Source organism: Oncorhynchus keta, chromosome 14, assembly GCF_023373465.1.
Source record: "Oncorhynchus keta strain PuntledgeMale-10-30-2019 chromosome 14, Oket_V2, whole genome shotgun sequence".
NCBI classification, from domain to species: domain Eukaryota; kingdom Metazoa; phylum Chordata; class Actinopteri; order Salmoniformes; family Salmonidae; genus Oncorhynchus; species Oncorhynchus keta.
In genome coordinates, this window is record NC_068434.1 from 57,471,788 (window position 1) to 57,497,456 (window position 25,669).

A 25,669-nucleotide genomic window follows, 5' to 3' on the forward strand; every position below is an offset into this window, starting at 1 on the left:
TATTTCAACACTAGGTGAAAGAAATGAGTTCTCTTAAATGTAGCACGGCCAGTAAACCGGTGCTGGGAATTTATTCACCCACACTTGTGTATTTGGTGTTCTGTGGTCAAATAGCAACAGAACTGTTGACTGCTCTATTTATACTTTTTTTTTTTTTAATCAGAAGAGCTTGTAAATACAGAATGAATTTGGTTAAGTTGGAAACTACCTTGGCATTTTACTGTATTGACAACCATTTACTGTATTACACAGTAGGCTTCATGCAATTATAGTTCTAGTCCGTTTGGGGTCTATTCTTGTCATTTAAATTATGCTTAGTGACAGCTCCCAAATATACTGAACAAAAATACAAACGCAACACGTAAAGTGTTGGTCACATCTTTCATGAGCTGAAGTAAACAATCCCAGAAATGTTCCATATGCACAAAATGTTTCACTCAAATGTTGTGCACAAATTTGTTTAGGTCCTTGTTATGGCGCATTCCTCCTTTGCCAAGATAATCCATCCACCTGACAGGTGAAGCATCAACAAGCTGATTAAATAGCATGATCATTACACAGGTGCATCTTGTGCTGGAGACAAAAGGACACTAAAATATGCAGTTTTGTTACAACACAATGCCACAGATGTTTTGAGGGAGTGTGCAATTGGCATGCTGACTGCAGGAATGTCCACCAGAACGGAATGTTAATTTCTCTACCATAAGCCACCTCAAGTTGTTTTAGAGAATTTTGCAGTATATCCAACCGGCCTCACAACTGCCGACCACGTGTAACCACACCATCCTAGGACCTCCATCCAGCTTCACCTGTGTCTGAGACTAGCCACCGTCCGGATGGCGGTCCTAGGATGGTGTGGTTACACGTGGTTGGCGGTTGTGAGGCTGATGAAACAGGAGTATTTCTCTCTGTAATAAAGCCCTCCTGTGGGGAAAAAATATTTCTGATTGGCTGGGCCTGGCCCCCCCAGTGGCTGGACCTATGCCCTCCCAGGCCCTCCAGTGACTGGGCCTATGCCCTTCCAGGCCCCTCAGTGGCTGGGCACAGGTGAAGAAGCCGGATGGAGGTCCTAGGATGGTGTGGTTACATGTGGTCAGCGGTTGTGAGCTGATGAAACAGGAGTATTTCTCTCTGTAATAAAGCCCTTCTGTGGGGAAAAAACAATTTCTGATTGGCTGGGCCTATGCCCTTCCAGGCCCCTCAGTGCCTGGGCCTATGCCCTTCTAGGCCCCTCAGTGGCTGGGCCTATGCCCTTCCAGGCCCCTCAGTGGCTGGGCCTATGCCCTTCCAGGCCCCTCAGTGGCTGGGCCTATGCCCTTCCAGGCCCCTCAGTGGCTGGGCCTATGCCCTTCAAGGCCCCTCAGTGGCTGGGCCTATGCCCTCCCAGGCCCTCCAGTGGCTGGGCCTTTGCCCTCCCAGGCCCTCCAGTGGCTGGGCCTATGATGCCCTTCCACACCCACCCATGGCTGCACCTTTGCCCAGTCATGTGAAATCCATAGATTAGGGCCTACTTCATTTATTTCAATTGACTGATTTCCTTATATGAACTATAACTCAGTAAAATCTTAAATTGTTTTATGTTGCGTTTATATTTTTGTTCAGTATACATTGTAATGATGATTAAAAGTACACTAGTTTTAGTTGCTAATGAATTCAGTGTTGACTGTTTTCTCCTAAAACTACAATATCCTTACAATATTTCTGGCCATTTAGGAGACCCTTTTTGACCATTAACTAATTTCAATGAATTAGGCCCTGCATTCAATATTGGACTAAGAACTGGCAATAACACATCCACCCAATGCAATCATTTGACAAATACATGTTAAAAAATAAATGGTGTGTGCTGCTGTAGTGGCAGCAAAGAGACTTTCAAGCTCCCTGTCCCGTTTTCCCAATGACCTATGTGAAGCTAGCCATAGTAAGGATTACCCACAAAAAAAGCCCCTCATTGAAAGTGATGCAAATGGATACAAATAGACTTCAGAATTGCATTTGGGGCATACTTGTAATTCCCTTTACAGCCTTACCTATGGATTGGGGATCAATGAAATGGGGTGTCAGTCTACTCAGTGACACCTACAGAACAGTGAAGAGTTTACACAAATATTAGCATCGTAGCTCATATTGCGGGACTCTGAAGCGCCAACTCTAGGTCCAAGAGGCTTCTAAACAGCTTCTACCCCCAAGCCATAAGACTCCTGAACATCTAATCAAATGTCTACCCAGACTATTTGCATTGCCCCCCCTCCCCCTCTATTACGCCGCTGCTACTCTCTGTTATTATCTATGCATAGTCACTTTAATAACTCTACCTACATGTACAGTACATATTACCTCGACTAACCGGTGCCCCGGCACATTGACTCTGTACCAGTACCCCATGTATATAGTCTCGCTATTGTTATTTTACTGCTGCTCTTTAACTACTTGTTACTTGTTTCTTATTCCTATTTTCTAAACTGCATTGTTGGTTAGGGGCTTGTAAGTAAGCATTTCTGTTATATTCAGCACATGTGACAAATAAATGTGATTAGACTTTTATTTGAAACCACTGTGAAATGAGCCACATTAAGCTTACCAATTAAGCCACTATGTGTATTGGACATTCATTTTGCACAGTACAGCCTTACCTATGGATCCTGGATCAATAAAATCAGTCTAGTCTTTGACACCCACAGAACACAACTGAATGATTTCACAAATATTAGTGTCGTAGCTCATATTGTGGGACTTTGACTGTGGGAAATCACCTCCCCGTCAGTCTCTTGTGCGTATTGACATTCATATTGTACTGTACAAGTGATTTCCCACAGTCAATGTCCTGCAATAAGAGCTACACCGCTCATATCTGTGGCCCTAGGTGTCACTGAGTAGACTGATACACCATTTAATGTATGCACAATCCATAGGTAAGGCTATACAGTGCAATATGAATATAAATATGCACAACAGGCCCACAGTCAAAGTTCTACAATAAGAGCTATGGTGCTAATATTTGTGTAAACTATTCAATGTTGTTCTGTGGGTGTCACTGAGTAGACTGAGCTGGGGCCTCCCCGGATTTTGTGTTAAACGCTCTACAACAAAGCTTTCTCTGTCCTTCACCTGGTTCTGAACACCTCCAAAACAAAGGTCATGTGGTTTGGTAAGAAGAATACCCCTCTCCCCACATGTGTGTTTACTACATCTGAGGGTTTCGAGATTGGCTAGACGGTACACTCTACTTCTCTCAGCACATATGCCTAGTTAAATAAAAATAAATAAACATATCAAAGCTGCAGGCTGAAGTTAAATTTAGACTTGGTTTCCTCTATTGTAATTGTCCCTCTTTCACCCCAGCTGCCAAACTAACCCTGACTAAGATGACCATCCTACCCATGCAAGATTACAGAGATGTAATTCATAGATCGGCAGGTAAGGATGCTCTCGAGTGGCTAGATGTTCTTTACCATTCAGCCATCAGATTTGCCACCAATGCTCCTTATAGGACATATCACTGCACTCACTCTATCCTCTTCTGTAAACTGGTCATCTCTGTATACCCGTTGCAAAACCCTCTTAGGCCTCACTCCCCCCTATCTGAGATATCTACTGCAGCCCTCATCCTCCACATGCAACACCCATTCTGCCAGTCACATTCTGTTAAAAGTCCCCAAAGCGCACACATCCCTGGGCCACTCGTCTTTTCCGTTTGCTGCAGCTAGCGACTGGAACGAGCTGCAACGAACACTCAAACTGGACAGTTTTGTCTCAATCTCTTCATTCAAATACTCAATCATGGATACTCTTACTGACAGTTGTGGCTGCTTTGCGTGATGTATTATTGTCTCTACCTTGCCCTTTGTGCTGTTGTGAGTGCCCAATAATGTTTGTACCCTGTTCTCTGCTGCTACCATGTTGTGCTGAGTTGTCATGTGTTGCTGCCATGTTGTTGTCTTGGGTCTCTCTTTATGTAGTGTTGTGTTGTCTCTTGTCGTGTTTTGCCATATATATATATATATATATATATATATATATATATATATATATATATATATATATATATATATATATATATATTTAAATCCCAGCCCCCGTACCCATAGGACCTTTTAGTAGGCTGTCACTGTAAATAATATATATTTTTTAAATTGACTTGTCTAGTTAAATAAAATGTCAAAAAATAAACAAGACTGATATGCTATTTCATTGATCCACTTTCTCGGGCCGACTCTTTTCTCTGTATATATCAATGATGTTGCTCTTGCTGCGGGCGATTCCCTGATCCACCTCTACGTAGACGACACCATTCTATATACTTTCGGCCCGTCATTGGACACTGTGCTATCTAACCTCCAAATGAGCTTCAATGCCATACAACACTCCTTCCGTGGCCTCCAACTGCTCTTAAACGCTAGTAAAACCAAATGCATGCTTTTCAACCGATCGCTGCCTGCACCCGCATGCCCGACTAGCATCACCACCCTGGATGGTTCCGACCTTGAATATGTGGACATCTATAAGTACCTAGGTGTCTGGCTAGACTGCAAACTCTCCTTCCAGACTCATATCAAACATCTCCAATCGAAAATCAAATCAAGAATTGGCTTTCTATTCCGCAACAAAGCCTCCTTCACTCACTCCGCCAAGCTTACCCTAGTAAAACTGACTATCCTACCGATCCTCGACTTCGGCGATGTCATCTACAAAATTGCTTCCAACACTCTACTCAGCAAACTGGATGCAGTTTATCACAGTGCCATCCGTTTTGTCACTAAAGCACCTTATACCACCCACCACTGCGACTTGTATGCTCTAGTCGGCTGGCCCTCGCTACATATTCGTCGCCAGACCCACTGGCTCCAGGTCATCTACAAGTCCATGCTAGGTAAAGCTCCGCCTTATCTCAGTTCACTGGTCACGATGGCAACACCCATCCGTAGCACGCGCTCCAGCAGGTGTATCTCACTGATCATCCCTAAAGCCAACACCTCATTTGGCCGCCTTTTCTTCCAGTACTCTGCTGCCTGTGACTGGAACGAATTGCAAAAATCGCTGAAGTTGGAGACTTTCATCTCCCTCACCAACTTCAAACATCAGCTATCTGAGCAGCTAACTGATCGCTGTAGCTGTACATAGTCCATTGGTAAATAGCCCACCCATTTTCACCTACCTCATCCCCACACTGTTTTTATTTATTTACTTTTCTGCTCTTTTGCACACCAATATCTCTACCTGTACATGACCATCTGATCATTTATCACTCCAGTGTTAATCTGCAAAATTGTAATTATTCGCCTACCTCATGCCTTTTGCACACATTGTATATAGACTCCCCTTTTTTTCTACTGTGTTATTGACTTGTTAATTGTTTACTCCATGTGTAACTCTGTGTTGTCTGTTCACACTGCTATGCTTTATCTTGGCCAGGTCGCAGTTGCAAATGAGAAATTGTTCTCAACTAGCCTACCTGGTTAAATAAAGGTGAAAAAAAAATTAAAAAAAATCCACAAGCCATAGGTAAGGCGTTACAGTTATATAAGTATGCCCCCAATGCATTAGGAAGTCTTATACATCCACAGTGCGATTTCAATTGATTGTTAAATGTGTATAACAGTCCCACCTTGTTAAACATTATGTCGTCAAAATATGATATGACCGAAATATTTGCATCCCTTTCAACGAGGGACTTTTAGTTTGAAGACGAACAGCAATTTCCACTTTTGTGGCTAATCGCTATTGTGGCTAGAGTCACATAGGTGTCACAATGGTACAGTCTGCCCCCATCCGCGGAAATCCAGTCCCTGCAGATGATCTGGTGGGAATGTTATGAAGACAGGTTTTAAGCCAATTATCATATGCGAGCAAGCATTTCACAGTCTACAATTAGGTGTGGATTTAAAGCACACATTGAAGAGCTGTTGAATCACCATCTCTGGAAAATGGATCCAGGATACTTATTACATCTCGCTATTTGAAATACGTCTCTACCTCTCACTCACTGGCTTTCATTGTACCATCAATAACATACCAGGCCGACGACGACTGCTAACTAGCTAGCGGGTATTCCTAGCCACCTAGCTAACATACTGGTAAGATGTTCTTTCATTTTTCTATTCGCATCTTTCTTGGTAGCAAATTTCACAAATGCGACAACGTCAATTAGTACTGACGATAAAATATGTTACTTGCCATGGTAAACAAACTTGAAGATAGCTAACGTTAGCTATCATAAGTAGCTGGCTGTCTAACGTTAGCTACTTACGATAGCTGTTAGCTAATGCACTCGTGACGTACGTATGAGTGATGGAGTTGGTTTGCTCTGTAACTGTGTTCTGGAGGATGCTGATTATTTATAGATGGTAATAATCAGCTAAATACTGGAACAATAAAATAAATGCAGGTCGTTGTAGATAGAATATCCACGTCCTTATTGAAATTGTAATTAAACATTGCATGGTACTTGTTAACCATTTGCCGGTAGCTTTTCCGTTAAACATAATTAAATCACCATCACCACGGTCTTCGTCATTATTCCGTCAAGACAGTGTGAGGTAGTATCATAACTAAGCTCTATCTAGCCAGCAACCCAGGCTATGTAGCTATCCGAGAAGGGTGCCATTGCGGCCCGCAATTCAGGGCGTTCCTGCACCCCTCTTTATACTTCGATTGATCCATTTTTAAGCTGGTACAAAAGCTGGAGTTAGTCGCTCCAGTACAGTAGGTGGCGGAAATACACTGTAATGTTGGACGCCAACCGTTGATAAAACCTCCGTATTTTATTTTTTAAATTTAACTAGGAAAGTCAGTTAAGAACAAATTCTTATTTACAATTACGCCCTACCGGGGAACAGTGGGTTAAATGCCTTGTTCAGGGGAAGAACGACAGATTTTTACCTTGCCAGCTCAGAGATTCCATCCAGCAACCTTTTGGTTACTGGCCCAACGCTCTAATCACTAGGCTACCTACCACCCCTAGTGATGGGGAAACTAAGCTTTGAGGTTTTCCACCCAATTATGTCAAAAATAGGTTAGTTACTCTAGGCTTTGACCAACAAACACAGTTACTATTGGCACCTGCTGGTCAAAATAATTTAGAGCTGCCAAATTGTTAGAGATGATGCCCCACACCCCTAGCACGTGCGCAACTAGCCTTTTTGTCTTCTACCAAACCAATACCAAACCAACCAGGTGGTGGTGCAACGGAGCTTCGGATGTCATTGGTCACATGCTCTGATAAATTGATACAGGGATTGGCACACTGCTTTGAAGTACACTGCTTAGCTATTTTGACACGTGCCTCAGAGCTCCGGGATCAAACGTACCATCACCAGGTAGACGGTGTCCTTCGCCCTGGCTATCAGGCACTGCTTTCCCACAGTTTTGTTAACGATGGCGAGGCAGTTGTTCGGGCAGGTGGGAGCGAAGGATACTGTGTTAGCTATCTAGCTAGCTTGGACTCCTGTACACAGCAGGTGGGATAGGTAGCTCGCTAGCACACCCCAGTAGACTGCACTTCGCTCACGCCTGTTGGGCACTGTTTTCCCGCAGATCTGTTAACGACGGCGAGGCCAGGTGTTCGGCAGGGAGCAAAGGACACGGTGTGCTAGCTAGTAAGCTAGCTAGCTAGGCGGACCCCCCGGTACACAGCTGGCGGTAGGCAGGTGCAACATCGCTAGCTAGCTAAGACACATGTAGACAGTGTCCTTCAAACTCAGATAATACTTATTTCCCTTTTGACCCACATTTTAATCCATAGGCAATCAGAGTATCCAGAATATCAAAAGTGTCACTCAAGCATGAAGATGGAGTGCTTAGGGGGGCGTTCATGCAGGAACAATGAGATGCTCGAGGAGGGGGGCGCTCATGTAGGCCGCAATCACACACTGAGTTAGCCTGCTTCTAGCAAGACACGATGTGGATGCTACGCAGAGGTCTTTGAGGGAAAACCTTTCTAAAGTCCCTATTTTTAGTTAAGGTAAAGGCTACCTTGGATCTTGGGGTCAAGGGCGTTTTGACCCATTGTCACCAATTATGTATATTGTCACCCATGCAGAAGAGTCTTGCACTGTCTAGCTGCAGTTGCATGTCAGGCAAATTATGATGACATTGCAAGAATGAGAGAATCTCAAGCCTATAGCTTAAATACTTGCGTGAGTACTATTCAAGCAGTTTTGCTTGTACTAGTCAGTGTCTTCTTCATTTGATAGAAAGCATAACATATAGGCACCTAGGCAGAATTAATATATTATATTAGGCCTATTTCTGATTGCAGACACACTAGTCACAACATGAAGATCCGTTCCTTTAGGCAGCCCAAAAGAGAGGTGAAGAAATAGCCACATTTGTTTATTTACTATAAGACCATGGCCAGCCAGCTGGTGTGATGGAGTCATTTTCATGTTTTGAAACACCATCAAGAGCACCAATTTCCAGTGAATGGTGAAACTGCAGTATTTTTAACTGCAGTATTTCAGAATATTTCCGACTACAGCACTTTTGTGTACTTATGTTTCAATGTTTCTAGGTATCTCTCCGCAGTTTTAGTTTTGTTCGCAGAAAAACTAACAAGACATTGTCCCTTTATTGGACAAGACAATCTGGCTATTTAAAAATGTGAGGCCACTGCAATAGGCTACATCCTTTCCATTTTGGTTGCAATTCAGTGTTAGAGATGGTTTGCATGTTGTGTGAATCATATCTCCCCTCAATGCTTACATAACCAGTCAGTACCACCTGCAGAGTCGACCACTCTGACCAGATTCAGCTGTTGCCTTAACCTGGGCCATTATTTAGCCTGTGAAGATCATTCGATTGGCGGGGACCTGCTTTCTCTCACATGGTTCAGTCATTACGCTAGCCTACTCTGATTTTCTGCTCTCTGGGAAAGGAAGGCTTTGATTGCTTGACCCAGAGCTCACCTCTTGTCAGATGGTTTACAGTGTATCTTGTATTTTGTCAGTGTTGCTGTTGGATTGGTAAACTTGACCAGGAACTCTAGCTCTGTCACCCCTACTTTAAAATTTGTATTTTCAAGAACCCTATTTCAATATGTCAGTGTTAAAACTTTTTTTTAGGTGTTTATTAATATTTCCTCCCGCTGTCGAAACCCGACATGCAACGCATAGTGTACACAGTGATGTACGCTATGCATAGTGTACACAGTGACGTTATAATGAAGTAGGGTTATTGGTTTTGGTGAGGAAATTGTGTATGTTGTCAGCCCTGTATGTTGATGCTGGGGGCCTTCAATTCCAGGCCAGATATAAAAACTCTGGTGTTGTCATTAATGTGGCATGATGAAGGTGGCAGTTAAATGTTTTGCTATATATTGGACAGAAATTAACTGCCTAGCTAGGCCTTAACTGTATACATTTAGGCCTGGTCCGCAGTCGGTGTTCCAATTCCTCCCAAAGGTGTTCGATGGGCTTGAGGTCTGGGCTCTGTGCAGGCCAGTCAAGTTCTTCCACACCTATCTCAACAAACCATTTCCGTATGGACCTCGCTTTGTGCACAGGGTCTGAAACAGGAAAGGGCTTCCCCAAACTGTTTCCCCAAAGTTGGAAGCACAGAATCGCCTAGAATGTCATTGTATGCCGTAGCATTAAGATTTCCCTTCACTGGAACTAAGGGGCCTAACCTGAACCATGAAAAACAGCCCCAGACCATTATTCTTCCTTCACCAAACTTTGCAGATGGTACTATGCATTGGGGCAGGTAGCATTCTCCTCTCATCTGCCAAACCCAGATTTGTTTGTCGGACTGCCAGATGGTGAAGCGTGAATCTTCACTCCAGAGAATGCGTTTACACTGCTCCAGACTCCTATGGCAGCGCAGTTTACACCACTCAAAATGACTTTTGGCATTGCACATGGTGATCTTAGGTTTGTGTGCAGCTGCTCGTCAATGGAAACCCATTTCATTAAGCTTCCGACGAACATTTCCTTATGCTGACATTGCTTCCATAGGCAGTTTGTAGTGAGGACCGACGATTTGTGCTCGCTATGCGCTTCAGCACTCGGTGGTCCCATTCTGTGAACTTGTATGGCCTACCACTTCGCGACTAAGCCGTTGTTGCTCCTAGACCTTTCCACTTCACAATAACATCACTTCTAGTTGACCGGGGCTGCTCTAGCAGTGCAGAAATTTGACGAACTGACTTGTTGGAAAGGTGGCTTTCTATGACTGTGCCACATTAAAAGTCACTGAGCTCTTCCGTAAAGCCATTCTACTGCCAATTTTTGTGTATGGAGATTGCATGGTTGTGTGCTCGATTATTATTATTTATTTATTTTTTTTTCACGTCAGCAACGGGTGGGTTGAAATGGCCAAATCCACTAATTTGAAGAGCTGTCCACATACTTTTGTTAATATAGTGTATATTGAGCAATATATTTGGAACCTCAAATAGCAATACATTTGCAGCATCAAATTGCAATACGTCTCTTCTCGGCAACTATGTATTGTGACAATATTGTATCATGAGTTCCCTGGCAATTCCCAGCCCTAGTTTTTGCACACAGATTCCATCTCAGCCTCATGACATCATATTCATTAGAGTTGAATCCAATTGGAGGAAGGTATCCTAATGGTAGTTTGTTACTTGGACAGGTTTGAATTATTTTGTAATGGTTGTCTAGTTCCTTGAGGCATTTAAGTTTAGCAGCTGAATGACACACAATGAGTCTTTTGCAGTCTGCTACAGGCTGATTCCACACTCCAAGACTGCTTCCATCACGTGGACTGGGATATGTTTCGTATTGCGTCAGATAACAACATTGACGAATACACTGATTCGGTTTGATTCGGAGTTCATTAGAACGTGCTTTGAAGATGTCGTTCCCATAGCAACGATTAAAACATTCCCTAACCAGAAACCGTGGATTGATGGCAGCATTCATGTGAAACTGAAAGCGCAAACCACTGCTTTTAATCAGGGCAAGGTGACTGGTAACATGACCGAATACAAACAGTGCAGCTATTCCCTCCGCAAGGCTATCAAACAAGCTAAGCGTCAGTATAGAGACAAAGTAGAATCTCAATTTAACGGCTCAGACATAAGAGGTATGTGGCAGGGTCTACAGTCAATCACGGACTACAAGAAGAAAACCAGCCCAGTCACGGACCAGGATGTCTTGCTCCCAGGCAGACTAAATAACTTTTTTGCCCGCTTTGAGGACAATACAGTGCCACTGACACGGCCTGCAACGAAAACATGCGGACTCTCCTTCACTGCAGCCGAGGTGAGTAAAACATTTAAACGTGTTAACCCTCGCAAGGCTGCAGGCCCAGACGGCATCCCCAGCCGCGCCCTCAGAGCATGCGCAGACCAGCTGGGCGGTGTGTTTACAGACATATTCAATCAATCCTTATCCCAGTCTGCTGTCCCCACATGCTTCAAGAGGGCCACCATTGTTCCTGTTCCCAAGAAAGCTAAGGTAACTGAGCTAAATGACTACCGCCATGTAGCACTCACTTCCGTCATCATGAAGTGCTTTTAGAGACTAGTCAAGGACCATATCACCTCCACCCTACCTGACACCCTAGACCCACTCCAATTTGCTTTACCGCCCAAATAGGTCCACAGACGATGCAATCTCAACCACACTGCACACTGCCCTAACCCATCTGGACAAGAGGAATACCTATGTGAGAATGCTGTTCATCGACTACAGCTCGGCATTCAACACCATAGTACCCTCCAAGCTCGTCATCAAGCTCGAGACCCTGGGTCTCGACCCCGCCCTGTGCAACTGGGTACTGGACTTCCTGACGGGCCGCCCCCAGGTGGTGAGGGTAGGCAACAACATCTCCACCCCGCTGATCCTCAACACTGGGGCCCCCACAAGGGTGCGTTCTGAGCCCTCTCCTGTACTCCCTGTTCACCCACGACTGCGTGGCCACGCACGCCTCCAACTCAATCATCAAGTTTGAGGACAACACATAACAGTGGTAGGCTTGATTACCAACAACAACGAGACGGCCTACAGGGAGGAGGTGAGGGCCCTCGGAGTGTGGTGTCAGGAACTCACACTCAACGTCAACAAAACTAAGGAGATGATTGTGGACTTCAGGAAACAGCAGAGGGAACACTCCCTATCCACATCGATGGAACAGTCGTGGAGAGGGTAGCATGTTTGAAGTTCCTCGGCATACACATCACAGACAAACTGAATTGGTCCACTCACACAGACAGCATCGTGAAGAAGGCGCAGCAGCGCCTCTTCAACCTCAGGAGGCTGAAGAAATTCGGCTCGTCACCAAAAGCACTCACAAACTTCTACAGATGCACAAAAGAGAGCATCCAGGCGGGCTGTATCACCGCCTGGTACGGCAACTGCTCCGCCCACAACCAAAGGCTCTCCAGAGGGTAGTGAGGTCTGCAAAACGCATCACCGGGGGCAAACTACCTGCCCTCCAGTACACCTACACCACCCGATGTTACAGGAAGGCCATAAAGATCATCAAGGACAACAACCACCCGAGCCACTGCCTGTTCACCCCGCTATCATCCAGAAGGCGAGGTCAGTACAGGTGCATCAAAGCTGGGACCGAGAGACTGAAAAACAGCTTCTATCTCAAGGCCATCAGACTGTTAAACAGCCACCACTAACATTGAGTGGCTGCTGCCAACACACTGACTCAACTCCAGCCACTTTAATAATGGGAATTGATGGGAAATTATGTAAAATATATCACTAGCCACTTTAAACAATGCTACCTAATATAATGTTACATACCCTACATTATTCATCTCATATGCATACGTATATACTGTACTCTATATCATCGACTGCATCCTTATGTAATACATGTATCACTAGCCACTTTAACTATGCCACTTTGTTTACATACTCATCTCATATGTATATACTGTACTCGATACCATCTACTGTATCTTGCCTATGCTGCTCTGTACCATCACTCATTCATATATCTTTATGTACATATTCTTTATCCCCTTACACTGTGTATAAGACAGTAGTTTTGGAATTGTTAGTAAGATTACTTGTTGGTTATTACTGCATTGTCGGAACTAGAAGCACAAGCATTTTGCTACACTCGCATTAACATCTGCTAACCATGTGTATGTGACAAATACAATTTGATTTTGATTTGATTTTGTTTTCAGTAGAGGTCGACCGATTATGATTTTTCAACGCCGATACTGATTATTGGAGGTCCAAAAAAAGCCGATACCGATTAATCGGCCGATTTTTATTTATTTTTGTTTATTTATTTGTAATAATGACAATTACAACCATACTGAATGAACACTTATTTTAACTTAATATAACACATCAATAAAATCAATTTAGCCTTAAATAAATCATGAAACATGTTCAATTTGGTTTAAATAATGCAAAAACAAAGTGTTGGAGAAGAAAGTAAAAGTGCAATATGTACTATGTAAGAAAGCTAATGTTTAAGTTTCTTGCGCAGAACATGAGAACATATGAAAGCTGGTGGTTCCTTTTAACATGAGTCTTCAATATTCCCAGATAAGAAGTTGCACGGCTATTTCACTTAGGCCTAGTAAGGCTAATATTTGACCCATCAGATCAAACACAAGCATCTTTGTCAGATATAGGCTACTGGTAAGCTGATCTGGTTGTGGAATGTTTGTCTTTCTGGGTGGAGTTTCAAAGGCACCACTTGCAAATGTATCTAGTTTATAGTGCAGAATGCACTGAGTAGTTGTAGGCACTGGACTACTTTGTTAAATGGTCACGTGGTCTGGCACTAGATGAAGCCTAAGCATAGCTTCTGAGTTATAGATTTCTAGGTGGAGCCAACATTTCAACACTAAGAAGGGCTCCCGAGTGGCGCAACGGTCTAAGGCACTGCATCTCCGTGCAAGAGGTGTCACTACAGTCCCTGGTTCGAATCCAGACTGAATCACATCTGGCCGGGATTTGGAGTCCTGTAGGGCGGCGCACAATTGGCCCAGTGTTGTCTGGATTTTGCCGGGGTAGGTCGTCATTGTAAATAAGAATTTGTTCTTAACTGACTTGCCTGGTTAAATTTAAAAACTAAGGGAGGCTACTGGGAACAAGATACAAGCGTGCACAGTTTCTACATGGCACAGATTTGTTATTTGCTGCCACTTCACTGCTGAGGTCCCTAGTGCATTAGAGCCCACACATTTGTAAATTAATTATGCTACTCCAAGAAGGAAGGTAAACAAACCAGTGAAGAAGGCTCAGGCAATATTTCCTCTGTGTTATTGATAGAAAAAAAGCTAGGCCGGTGTACCTGCGGTGGCATCTTAAATGATGAAGCTAGACCGTTTATAGGCCTAGTTGCTTTGTTGACCATTCATAGGAGTGGGCCTTTTTTGACACCTGAGAATAACCTTCCATGGACATTGTTTGTACCAGCCTTTGACGTCTGCTTAATATTGTAAGGGCATGACCTGAAGTTGAGCACACAATTAAGCATTATCCATATCCGAGGCCTGTGGGTAGGTAATTAGGCTTTATTGTGAATGGAGCAACTAAACAAATGAGCTGCAGGCATCATTGAGGAAATTGAATGAACTAGAGCTGCTGTAATCAAACATTCGGCTACATTTCAGTGAAAGGCCAGTTATGTACAGATTCTGCCAGAGAAACTCATCGGGATTCATGCCTATTTTAGATTGCAGCCTTATTTTAATGAACCCATTCACATTATTCTTTGAATCTACTCGAGGTACTTGTCCTCTTCCCGTTCTGTGCTAAGTTTGGTTAAGGCCTAGTCCAGAGCCATATATAGGCCACATTCTTCCTGGTTTTTGCTTTGTAGCTGTCATGGTTAATTTCCTCATTTGACCTCATCGTATTTTGTAAAATGGCCCCTTAGCCTAGATAATAAATCCTTTGGTGCCACTGATAACATGGTGCCCTGCCCACTAACATTATCTGATTTTAAGAATAGCCAACACACAGCTGAGCAAGAAAGAAGCAGGGTTGGGTTGCTATGACAACTATGCTGATTGTTATTACCTCAGGGCTGATGCTAGGGCTGTAGGCGGAATAAAAGATGATAGACTGTGTAGCAAGCAGGTCACATGACCCGTTGAGCAAGGATGTTAGACTTCCATTCTCTTCTTTCTTTCTAGAAATGTTTCTCTCAGATCCAGCATGTTTTACACAGACTCAGTATGCTGATATTTCCTTTATGAATTGTGCCTTAAGCCTAGTTTATATCCTATGTACTGATGCGTGGAAGAACTACAAGTAGCTATGTAAAATGGTGTTGCGTAGCAAACCTACACAGATATGCGCAGCCCAACAATTCATAATTTTGCACAAGAATGCAGGCTCTCATTTAGCGTACTGTTTTTGTGTTGCGTACATAAGGTATAAACCAGCCTTAATTGTTTTAGATGGGAAGGCAAGATGGCTAACCAATACAGTGGGGCAAAAAAGTATTTAGTCAGCCACCAATTGTGCAAGTTCTCCCACTTAAAAAGATGAGAGGCCTGTAATTTTCATCATAGACTTCAACTATGACAGACAAATTTTGAAAAAAAATCCAGAAAATTACATTGTAGGATTTTTAATTAATTTATTTACAAATTATGGTGGAAAAAAGTATTTTTTTGCCCCACTGTATGTGTAGACGAGTTTGTCATAGGCCTTATTAAATAAAGGTGAAATATATATATATATATATATGTTTTCAAATTCACATGTCAGACACATGCCTCCATTAAGTCGCTTCAGGCTCTTCTAGTATGTTAATCTGTTCTGTAGCCTAAACGGTACTTGGAGACATGTTTGTCTTGCCGTATTTACTATCCAAATGGCCCATTTCCTGTTAACTTACAATGTCAGCCCAGCTATCAATCTCAAATCTCTGTCCACAGGCTGATTTGTGAGATATTTAGACTCTTAGCAAAAACTGCTTTCTGAGCAGAAGTGTCTGCTCTAATCACTGAATCATGCCTTAATTTCCACCCATTGCAATCGAGGCAGATTGATAGTTTTGCTGGGTCGAGCGCTGCGAGAGACTTGCAGCCCAAGCGATTCTCCACAAGCACTTCCTAATCAGAGTATTTCATTATGATAGTAGTATACGTCTTATCAAAATGTCTTTTTTTTTAGAAGAGGAGTACTAGGTCTTTGAATGTGGCACAATGAGACCTAGAGCCTATGATACACAAACTCACTGGTCACTTTTCCTGATTATGTTGAATTTGCAACGTGTGTTTTGAATTCCTACGTCTTAGTCATGGGTTGGTGAAGTTGTAAAGGTTGGATGTGTAGAAAGCTTATTTCCACGTTTCAAATCCCATGTCTCCATAAATGTTTAGCTGGATTACTTCTCATGTTCTCAAACACTTGAGTTTGCAGTCCTCACTACAAATGATTTGACAGACCTGATCTGTCGTCTGTGAGATAATGCAGTACTATAGCTCAGCAAATGCCCTCTCTCTAGCGTTAGGAAAGTGCCTCATCAGATGGGTTTATAATTCAACATCAGCACAGCTTTTCTGGGAATATCAGATACCTGTTAGGCATACCAGAATGCCACAGGCCTGGCAAGCATTACTTTGTGGTGTCATGCACAATGAACGTAGCTCCCTTTAAGTAACTGTCCAGGGTTTCCAGACTTCTATGAAATATACAATATGAGTGAAATAGTTTTCCTTCCATTTAAAAAATGTTTTAGTTAAAAAGCAGCTTTTCTGTGTTGGAATGGTGAGGGCGTACCACAACAATGGTGTGGTCGTAAAAAATATTCATGCGAGTTTAGGCTGTCCCCGAATAAAATAATAAACTCTTGGTCGACCAAGAGTTGTCTGTTCTGTTACCGAAATCTGAAATGTTACCGAAATTTGTTTAGGAAAAACATTCCCTATTCCCTCAACCCTTGCTCTCTTTATGTGACAGTTATGACCAAAGAGCAGTAGTGGGAAAAAGTACCCAATTATCATACTTAAGTAAAAGTAAAGATACCTTAAGAGAAAATGACTCAAGTGTAAGTGACCCAGTAAAATACTACTTGAGTAAAAGTCTAAAAGTATTTGGTTTGAAATAAACTTAAGTATCAAAAGTAAATGTAATTGCTAAAATATACTTAAGTATCAAAAGTAAAAGTATAAATCATTTCATGTTCCTTATATTAAGCAAAACCAGACAGCACAATTGTTTTTATTGTTTTTATATATATTTTTTTACAGATTGCCAGGGACACACTCCAACATAATTTACAAACAAAGCATTTGTGTTTAGTGTGTTCGCCAGATCAGAGGTGGTAGAGATGATTCTCTTGATAAGTGTGTGAATTGGACCAGTTTCCTGTCCTGCTAAGCATAAAAAAATTTAACGAGTACTTTTGGGTGTCAGGGAAAATGTATGGAGTAAAAAGTACATTATTGTCTTTTGGAATAAAGTCAAGTAAAAGTAATCAAAAATATAAATAGTAAAGTACTACTTAAGTACTACATAAGTACTTTACACCACTGCTAAAGACCTATTCGCAAAGGACTATTATTATTAGAGAACGATAGAGATACAGAATTACAGTATATGTCCAGGTGATGGGGCCATACTGATAATTCAAGTTTGGTTCCCAAGATTCTAAACCACACCGAACCTTCTTTGGTATAGTGTCGCCATAATATTTGAATTGAGGAAGTGTGATCATAATCATTAGGATATTTTAGCGATCCGCAGTACGTCCTAAATGCCCCCCAGCCTTCAGATGTGAGCTAAGCAGTGCAATTGCACTTGATGTGTTTTAAAGCTATGGATGAGAAAGTTAACTAGTGTCTACTTTGAGCTGGATCCTACAGGAAAAGGATGTGGCACCTCTCCGTTTTGGACTGTTTTGTTCTGGAACCTATTTGGCCAGATCTGGTACCTCTCCTGGCATGAAAAATAATTGTCACTTTTTGCAATGTAAAAATGTGAATAAAAGCCTTCCATGTATATTCGAATTGCCTCTTCGTTAATTCTCCTGACCCCACAAAAATTGTTATGTGAAAAAGTAGATTTTCAGCCCGGGCCTAATATTCTAAGAATCAATTTGGGTTGGGCGGGCCTGGGTTTAGGGTTTGCGCAACATTGTAACCTATGTTTGAGACCAACGCGTGGCTCTGTGAGAAGCGCGCCAGTATCTCTCACATAACTAGAATGAGATTCACTTTCTATCATCTCTCTGCTCTGATAGACATGAGCCTGCAACTCTCATCTCTCCAGCGTTGCACTTAATAATTTATTCTCTTATAGATTCATAGCTGCCTGAAGGGTTCTGAACAGACTGCAGCACCCCTTAAAAATGGAAATACATTTGCCAAAGTTATAGAATTACTGCTGTCTGTTCAGAAATAAATGAAATCATTCAGAATAGCCTACTACACCATGATAAAGCCTATAATTTAGCCACAGAGGTTCAATATCTTATTTAAATTGCTGCACTGTGGATTGTAGCCCAATAACAAGGAATAGCCTACAGGCGGGAACGTGCGGCAAATCTCAGTGAACAAACAGCTGCAGACAAAACGGGCCTTAAGCAATATTTCAAATACAATCGAGGGAAAGCAAATGGCTCCTGCTGAAAAGAGAAGACTATGCTGTAGACTACCAAAATATTTTTATCAAATTATTTTGTTTTACAAAAGAAAGAGAGAGAGAGAGAGAGAGCGAGTGAGTTGCGCATCATTGGGTGAAACTGGAAAGCATTTTTAGGACTCATTTCCTCATATTGTAGCCTACAATGTGGCTCCACACACCTAGACCTAGGCTATTGATGGATTCAAGAAAAGGTCGTTTTTATTGATCTCAGATTCTCAGTGTCAGAGTAGCCTGCCATTTCGATAATTTTCGCGGTATTAAAAAAAGATTATGCCAAAGTCTCCAGTCATGTAAAACTGCATGAAATGAGTTTATAAAAGGCCAAAATTTTCCCCGATCCTAGGCTACAAAAAAATCTCCCCATGCGTGCAACTTCTGTAACATGCTGACCAGACTGGACACGTTGCATACACGAGCGTCGGAAAATAAATGTAGAAATCCACGTTATTCAATTATTAATTATTCACCCACACTGCTCGCGCGTGCCAACGAGTGTCTGCGACACCAAGGGCTAAAATAAAACTCATTCCTATTTCTGACGCAGATTGCACGGCAAGTCCTGCCTCTCCCATCTCCTCATTGGTTTATATAAGCAGGTAACCACGTGCCTTCTCCTCATTGGTTATACCAACTTGGGTGATTGAAAGACTAACAGTTTTGCCGGTAGTTGTGGTAATACAATGAAAGTTTAGATGCGATCACCATATAAATTTAACGATGAAAAAGCCTAGGAGGAGAGATGACTAGAAACGATTCGGTTGGCCGTTTTATGTGTGGATAAATTGTCGGAATAGAGGTCCTTGTGCATTTCAGGTAAAATAACAACTCAATGTTTATATTCCAGGACAAATTAGCTAGCAACAGCAAGCTAGCTAAATTGTACAAATTAACGTTAGCTAGCAAATTGCCATACATGTTTAATGCTTTTCGGCCTGTCCCCAAATTAATGTCATTGGTTCAGAGTTTGTTTTGATATTTTAACCTGCGTGTCGTGACCGTGTTTGGTGTGGGGGGGCAAAATAAATGTATGCACGATAGCGCACGCCTCTACTCTAATGCTCTATGCTACTATGCAATGATATACATGCAATGCTTTATTATGAAGTTTATTTATTCATTTGTTTATGCGTTCGTTACCTCAGAACTCCCCAGGTCCCCCCCTTTGCTTTCACTTTTTTTCCCGGGCACCTCCCAATTTACAAATGAAGCACTGAAGTTGTAATTTCTAAACGTTTTGTTCAGCTATGCTGCTTTCCTATCAAACAGCAAGGTTTGAATTTAATAGGCTCAATAGTTTTTACTGATGCATTTGGCAGTATTCAATTATATAAACAAAAGCATTCACTGTGAAAGTTGATAGGCTACATGTAGGCCATTCATATGTAAAGCTTATGCGTAGCACAAAGTTACATTTTTCGAATAATTTATTGTTGCACGAACCGCAAGCTGTCAAACACATATATTTCTCTCAAAACACAGGGATGTCGATTCGCACAGGACTAGTATTGTCAGAGGACATTGGAGTTTGCCAAAAAACAGTAGGTTATTCTGGCTGGAGTTGTTACTCTCATGCCATGTAAAACAAATACTGACATGGCAGATTCGGACAGAACTAAAATGACAGATATGGTGTTGTATACTTGTGCACATAATCACATTTCCCGACCTCCCCCAGTAAAACCTATCTGGTCCGAATATGGGGCCTGACTTATAGAATATCATAACATAAATAAATTGGTTATAACAAACTGAATACCGACTATAACACATGTGACAGCAAAATAGATGCAGAGGACGTGAAAAATAAACTGGGAATGGGGAAATGTTTACTGGTTGCTCAGGAGGTAAATGGAAAGTCAGATGGGTGGAATACATTTGACGAGTTGTGGAAAATACTAGAGAACAAGAAAGATAAGATAAGGAGCAAGAGCTGGGTGCATGTTATCTGTGCCAAACAGGTGCTGTATTAAAAACAATATGATTTTTCTGACCCTTTGGAACAATGTAAACAACACTAAATATATTATAAGCCTACCAGAGACTCTGTAAAATTGTGTTTTTGTTAAGCCTTTATTACAGCAAAGACTCAAAACAGGAGCATTCATTTGTGAATGCAATTTCCGTAATGGAACGGTTTGTTTATTGTTTAAACCAATTATTCAAGGCTGGCTTTATTATATTTTAAAACGAAAATGTTTGATTGCATTTCAAATCATGAATGACTTGAATGCTGTGTGATGACATGAATGAATGATTGATACAGTAGCCTAGATAAGTATTGAAATGTAGACCGAAGTAAGTTACGGTATTCAGACTAAACAGGATGAGCTCTTAGGCCAACAGCTCAATGGTGGTTATACAAGGCTGCTATCCTAAGGGTGCTAATGACAATGACGTTACTTATGATCATAATAATAATAGTAATAATAACAAATATACATGACATTTTTCAGACAATTTGGAAGTGTAAACCACACTAAATCAATTATAAATAATACCAGAGAGGCTGTACTAATGAAAAAAGTTTAAAGCCTTTCTTACAGCAAAGCACAGATTAAAAACAGCCAAATTTGGGAAGTTGTTTACTTGACATGTCATTCATTGCACGAGGCTTGGTGCTCACAGAATCAGCAGGCTATTAAACAAACAGTCAAACACTCAAACAGGCAACAGAAGCAGGATCTGTCTTATTTCTGTAGATATATTGTTGATAAAGCCAGGCACATTTAACAGTTAGGCTACTGATTATAGACCTAATTAAGTTGGTTTCCTCTCTCCTCACTTTTCTTAGACAATAAGGCGAGGTCTGTTTTGTCATCTCCTCATTCTGCTACTGCCTCCGCTGCATTGTTCTCAACCCCAATATGCTGTTTAACTTTGCTATTATGCTCATAGCAATATGGTCTAGGAAAAGGCGCCAATTCAACAACGCACTGATGTGTGTTTGAACCGTGGACTGCGACTACTATCCAATGCTGGAGAAAGCGCATTTGTTATAAAATGATAATATTTGTATTAGTGTTGCATCATTGTTCGTACTTAATATAACCGTCTAAAATTTCAGTAGCACATCTGACTGATGGACTGTGCCATCCCTATGGCCTCCACAATGCATCAGTCATTCGTAAAGTATTCAGACCCCTTGACTTTTTCCACATTTTGTTAGGTTACAGCCTTATTCTGACATGTATTAAATCATTTCCCCCCCTCATCAATCTACACACAATACCCCATAATGACAAAGCAAAAACAGTTTTGTTGAAATGTTTGCTAATTTATCAAATAGAAAAACTGACATCACATTTACACAAGTATTCAGACCCTTTACTCAGTTCTTTGTTATAGCACCTTTGGCAGTGATTACAGCCTTGAGTCTTCCTGGGTTTGGCACACCTGTATTTGTGGAGTTTCTCCCATTCTTTTCTGTAGATCCTCTGAAGCTCTGTCAGGTTAGATGGAGAGCGTTGAGGTACAGCTATTTTCAGGTCTCTCCAGAGATGTTTGATCGGGTTCAAGTCCGGGCACTGGCTGGGCCACTCAAGGACATTCACAGACTTGTCCCAAAGCTACTCCTGCGTTGTCTTGGCTGTGTGCTTAGGGTCATTGTCCTGTTAGAAGGTGAACCTTCGCCCCAGTCTTGAGCTCTCAGTACTTTGCTCTGTTCATTTTGCCCTCGATCCTGACTATAGAAAACTATTTACTTGCCTTTTTATCTAATTTGATTAGTATTAGCGATCAACACTGCACTTTCAAATGGGGAATGCATGACGTTTGGTGCTTATAGACAGCTAGCTAATACAGCAAGAAAGAAATCACATTTTGTTGTGTGATAAAAGTATGTAGCCAAGGCTATATACAGTTGAAGTCGGAAGTTACATACACCTTAGCCAAAGACATTTAAACTCAGTTTTTCACAATTCCTGACATTTAATCCTAGTAAACATTCCCTGTCTTAGGTCAGTTAGGATCACCACTTTATTTTAAGAATGTGTGTTGTCAGAATAATAGAGAGAATGATTTATTTCAGCTTTTATTTCTTTCATCACATTCCCAGTGGGTCAGAAGTTTACATAAACTCAATTAGTATTTGGTAGCATTGCCTTTAAATTATTTAACTTGGGTCAAATGTTTCGGGTAGCCTTCCACAAGCTTCCCACAATAAGTTGGGTGAATTTTAGCCCATTCTTCCTGAATGGGCTGGTGTAACTGAGTCAGGTTTGTATGCCTCCTTGCTCAAACACACTTTTCAGTTCTGCCCACAAATGTTCTATAGGATTGAGGTCAGGGCTTTGTGATGGCCACTCCAATACCTTGACTCTGTTGTCCTTTTGCCATTTTGCCACAACTTTGGAAGTATGCTTGGGTTCATTGTCCATTTGGAAGACCCATTTGCGACCAAGCTTTAACTTCCTGACTGATGTCTTGAGATGTTGCTTCAATATATTATCCACATAATATTCCTACCTCATGATGCTATCTATTTTGTGAAGTACACCAGTCCCTCCTGCAGAAAAGCATCCCCACAACATGATGCTGCCACCCCCGTGCTTCACGGTTGGGATGGTGTTCTTCGGCTAGCAAGCCTCCCCCTTTTTCCTCTTAACATAATGATGGTCATTATGGCCAAGCAGTTATATTTTTGTTTCATCAGACAAGAGGACATTTCTCTACGATCTTTGTCACCATATGCAGTTGCAAACCGTAGTCTGGCTTTTTTATGGTGGTTTTGGATCAGTGGCATCTTCCTTGCTAAGCGGCCTTTCAGGTTATGTCGATATAGGACTCGTTTTACAGTGGATATAGATACTATTGTACCTGTTTCCTCCAGCATCTTCACAAGGTCCTTTGCTGTTGTACTGGGATTGATTTGCACTTTTTGCACCAAAGTAAGCTCATCTCTAGGAGACAGAACACGTCTCCTTCCTGAGCAGTATGACGGCTGCGTGGTCCCATGGTGTTTATACATGCGTACTATTGTTTGTACAGATGAACGTGGTACCTTCAGGCGTTTGTAAATTGCTCCCAAGGATGAACCAGACTTGTGGAGGTCTACAATTTATTTTGTGAGGTCTTGGTTGATTTCTTTTGATATTCCCATGATGTCACGCAAAGAGGTACTGAGTTTGAAGGTAGGCCTTGAAATACATCCACTGGTACACCTCCAATTGACTCAAATGATGTCAATTGGCCTATCAGAAGCTTCTAAAGCCATTACATAATTTTCTGGAATTTTCCAAGCTGTTAAAGGCAGTCAACTTGGTGTATGTAAACTTCTGACCCACTGGAATTGTGATCCAGTGAATTATAACCATGTGTATGTGTCAAATAAAATTTGATTTGATTTATAAGTACAATAATCTGTCTGTAAACAATTTTTGGAAAAATTGCTTTGTCCTCACCAACTTGCCAAAACTATAGTTTGTTAACAAGACATTTGTTGAGTGGTTGAAAAATTAGTTTTAATGACTCCAACCTAAGTGTATGTAAACATCCAACTTCAACTGTACATCAGTGTGTTGATGCTAGCAAATGAAAGTGTTAACTAGTGCTTGATAACTACGTCACACATGGAAGTATGATTACAAGGAAAACGCACAAACACCAACAGTGGCATTTCTGTGTTGAATCTACACCTTTACATCTACTGCAGAGCGACAATAAGCTCTCCTTCTGGCAATTTCTATACTGAGCCTCCTTTCTGTTGGCAGCTACTACTATACCCTGTTCAAAGGCACTTAAATATTTTGTCTTTCCCATTCACCCTCTGAATTCCACAAATACACAATCCATGTCTCAATTGTCTCAAGGCTTTATTTAACCTGTCTCCTCCACTTCATCTACAGTACACTGATTTGAAGTGGATTTAAAAGTAGTTAGGGATAGGCGGGACGCAAATGTCTCAACTGGCCAATTTCCAGGGAAAATGCAGAGCCCCAGATTCAAATAAAATACTATAAAATGCAAACTTTCATTAAATCACACATGTAAGATACTCAATTAAAGCTACACTCGTTGTGAATCCAGCCAAATTATTTTCGCCAAATTATTTCAGGCAAAAGCATAAGAAGCTATTATCTGATAACCTGCACCATCTGCACCAGCAGTAAACGAAGGAGTTCACATATTTTAACCCTACAGGCGCTACACAAAACACTGAAATAAAATATAAAACATGTATTACCTTTGAGCTTCTTTTGTTGACACTCCAATATGTCCCATAAACATCACAATTTGTCCTTTTGTTTGATTAATTCCGTCCATATATATCCAAAATGTCCATTTATAAAGCGAGTTTGATCCAGAAAAAAACATCTTACAAAAAACGCAACGTCACTACAAAATATTTCAAAAGTTGCCTATAAACTTTGCCAAAATATTTCAAACTACTTTTGTAATACAACTGTAGGTATTTTTAAACGTTAATAATCGATCAAATTTTAGACGGGGCAATCTGTGTTCAATACAGGAATGAAAACAAACCAGTGCCACTTTTCACGTCTTGCGCAACTCACAAAAGTGTACCCAGTTCCTAGTTGGCCTACTTCTTCATTGCACCTCAAACAAATTCCAAAGACCGGTGACATCCAGTGGAAGCAGTAGGAACTGAAAACAGGTTCCTAAGAAATATCCCTTGGCAATAACAACTCAGGGAACAGAGAGAGGCAAAAAAAAATAATCTGAACAGTTAGTCCTCTGGGTTTTGCCTGCTACATAAGTTCTGTTAAACACAGACATGATTCAAACAGTTTTAGAAACTTCAGAGTGTTTTCTATCCAAATCTATGAATAATATGCATATCTTATATTCTTGGCATGAGTAGCAGGAATTTGAAATTGGGCACGCTATTTATCCAAAAGTGAAAATTCTGCCCCCTAGCCCCAAGAGGTTCCTCTTGGAACTACCCATCCGGATCCGGGAGAATTGTCATCAACTACACTAATTAGCATAGCGCAACGGTCAAAAAATATTACTAGAAAAGATTCATATTCATGAAATCACAAGTGAAATATAGTGTAACACAGCCTTTTGTTAATCACCCTGTCATCTCAGATTTTGAAATTATGCTTTACAGCCAAAGCAAGACTTTAAGTTTATCGATAGCCTAGCATAGCATTATGTCC

At 41.4% G+C, this 25,669-nt stretch overlaps 1 protein-coding gene across 14 annotated transcripts in view; it reads left to right on the forward strand.

Annotated features, from left to right (window-relative positions):
• Nucleotides 1-5,721: 5,721 nt before the first annotated feature.
• The window catches only part of LOC118393661 (MAP kinase-activating death domain protein), an 85,242-nt gene continuing 65,294 nt past the window's right edge, over nucleotides 5,722-25,669 (forward strand). For 6 of the 14 annotated variants that reach the window (XM_052461959.1, XM_052461956.1, XM_052461967.1 and 3 more), the window contains exon 1: nucleotides 5,723-6,074. The gene's annotated coding sequence lies outside the window, so the exon portion shown is untranslated. Of the gene's footprint in view, nucleotides 6,075-25,669 lie in introns of all 14 variants that reach the window. The other 8 variants (XM_052461968.1, XM_052461960.1, XM_052461966.1 and 5 more) reach the window with 2 other exon arrangements.